The sequence below is a fragment of the Polistes canadensis genome, unplaced genomic scaffold (genome assembly GCF_001313835.1).
Source record: "Polistes canadensis isolate GaletaPanama2010 unplaced genomic scaffold, ASM131383v1 scaffold_612, whole genome shotgun sequence".
In the NCBI taxonomy this organism is placed as follows: Eukaryota; Metazoa; Arthropoda; class Insecta; order Hymenoptera; family Vespidae; genus Polistes; species Polistes canadensis.
This window is the reverse complement of record NW_014570159.1, coordinates 9091-12120: the sequence shown is the minus strand read 5'-3', so window position 1 is coordinate 12120 and position 3030 is coordinate 9091.

Below are 3030 nucleotides of genomic sequence, written 5' to 3'. Positions count from 1 at the left end.
AGAGCTACTAGAAAAAAAACAGAATAAATGTTAGGTTTATTACAATCGAGTTTTGTTGAAAAAGAATATAATTTATTGATGCGACCGATGCCTTAATCGGTACTCCAGTGAATAGTAGTGAATCGAAAAATGCCCTTACGGGTGATGTCGAGATTCTCTATTAATGGAAAATAGGATAGGAAAATAAAAACATAGTAACAACTTTATTTGAGCCCAGTCAGTACTAAAGAGTACGCTTTATTTGCCTCGTCACGGAAAAGCCTTTCGGCATAAAAACCCTGGTTGAAACGATAAAGAAGAGTCCACAAATCGGGATAATTCTGGCCCGGTGCAGGACCGCCCTTGTGTCTTGTCGCTGGCCGAACTTAGATGATGTAGTATTGCGCAATACAAATAATGCTTTTCGAAGTAGTTTCTCGCAAGTCGCAGCTTTCTAAGATGAATCTCGAGCGATAAATCACGCGTGATGAACCAAGAGTGCCCCAATGATGAGTGGCAACAGACGCAAGAACGCGCTGGGTTTTATACCAATAAGCGATGCAATGCTGCACCAATCAACGAAAAGCCCGAGCATAACGCGGATGTCGATACATGTGATTGGCATAATAAATGTGGTGGGAGAACTCAAGCTAGAAGAAAGAAAGAGCCCTTACAAGCATCTTAGCGCTACCGTGGCTACTACCAAAAACAAAGACACTGCTATGTCGAGCGTGTCTCACGTCTCGGCAGGGCCGTGCACGCCCCGGCGCTTCGCCCTACTCACTCGTTGCATAGGATACGCAACATAATTCTCAACGAAAAGTAATCTAAAAAAAGTTGTAATAAGCTGATTTTTTCTTTTTTGTTTGACTGCAGTAGCCGAAATATAAATGATGTTTGCTAAACTTTTTCGGAAAAAACACTATTTATTCGAAGGTATACGCTTTCAAGCATAAAAGAAAACGTTACTTAGCTTCTGTAATATAGCCCTTTTTCAGAAATTTTAAAGTTTTTAAAACGATTTTATCCAGAAAGTAGCAAAAATTTTTTAAAAATAATAAAAAATTTCTAGTGACGGTAAAAATGTGCTATTAAAAACTAAACAGAATAGATTTTAGGATGATTACTATCGAGTTTTTTTGAAAAAGAATTTAATTCTACACGTTAAGTAACTAAAAAAAGGTTGTGAATAAATATTTTTTTCCCTTTTTTAGGACTAAAGTTTACGAAATTTAAATGATGTTTTCTAGATTTTTTAGAAAGAGAAGGTTCTATAGCTTTAGTTCTATAGCACTTTTTTAAAAATTTTAGACTTTTTACCTATCATTTCCTCTAGAAAGTAGCAAAAATTGATTTTTAAATTTATTTAAAACTTATTAGCGACAGTAAAAATGGGCTACTAGAAACTAAACAGAATAGAGGTCAGGTTTACTACAATCGAGTTTAGTTGAAAAAGAATTGATTTCTTAATGTAAAGTTACAAAAAAATTTTGTAAAAAAATGATTTTTTCTGTTTTTTTGACTGTAGTAGTCGAAATATAAATTAAGCTTGCCAAATTTTTTTTAGCCAAAACTTTTTAATAATAAGTATTCGCTTTAAAGCTTGGAAGAAGACGTTTAATAGCCTCTGTTAAATAGAACTTTAATAGAAGTTTTAGAGTTTCTAACTAAATTAAATTCCAAATAAACAAAAATTTTTTTAAATATATTAAAAAATTTTTAGCAACAGTAAAACTGTTCTATTAGAAGCTAAAAAGAATAGATTTTAGGTTAAATACACTCATATTTTGTCGAATAAGTGTTGAATTCTACACGTGTAGTAACCAATAAAAGTTGTAATAAAATGATTTTTTTTCTTTTTTTGGACTAAAGTTGTGGGAATATAATTGATGTTTTATGAATATTTCGGACTTAATACTTTTTATTTGTAAGTACACGTTTTAAGCTTGAAAGAAACCGTTTTATAGCTTCGGTTAAATAGCACTTTTTTAGAAATTTCAAATTTTTCAACAACGATTGAATTAACAAATTAGCGAAAAGTTCCGTTAAGTATATTAAAATATTATTAGCGACAGTAAAACTGAACTACTAGGAACTAAACAGAATGGATGTCTGGTTTATTACAATCGAGTTTCGTTGAAAAATAATTGATTTCTACACGTAAAGTAACCCAAAAAAATTTGTAATAAAATGATTTTTTTCATTTTTTTTGGTTGCAATAGTCCAAATATAAAAGATGTTTGCAAAATTTATTCGGACTTAATACTTTTTAATTGTAAGTATACGCTTTAAAGCTTGCAAGAAAACGTTTTATAGCTTCTTTTAAATAGAACTTTTTTAGATTTTTTATAATTTTAAACTACGATTTAACTCAGAATGTAGCGAAAATTTTTTTTGTAATATACTAAAACATTTTTAGCAACGGTAAAAATGTGCTATAAGAAAGAAAACAGAATCGATGCCAAGTTTACTACAATCGAGTTTCCTTAAAAAAGAAATTAATTCTTCACGTAAAGTAATCAAAAAACTGAGTAATAAAATGATTTTCTTCCTCTTTTCGGACGGAAGCGGTTAAAATATAATTGTTATTTGCAAGATTTTATTGAACCTAATACTTTTTATTTGTTAGTATACGCTTTAAAACTTGAAAGAAAACTTCTTATAGCTTTTGTTATATAGCATTTCTTTAAGTAACTGATAGTTTTCAGCTATTATTTAATCTTGAACGCAACGAATATTTTTCTTATACATATTGAAAAATTTTTAGCGACGGTAAAATGTGCTATTAGAAACAAGACAGAATTGATGTCAGGATGACTATAATCGAGTTTCGTCGAAAGAGAATTGAATTCTACACGTAAGATAACCAAATAAACTCGTAGTAAAATGATTGTTTCCCTTTTTTTTTGACTGCAGTAGTCGAAATATATGTGATGTTTGCCAAAGTTTTTTGGAACTTAAACTTTTTATTTGTAAGTACACGCCTTGAAGCTTGAAAAAAAACGTTTCATAGCTTCTGGTAAATAGCACTTTTATAGAATTTATATAGTT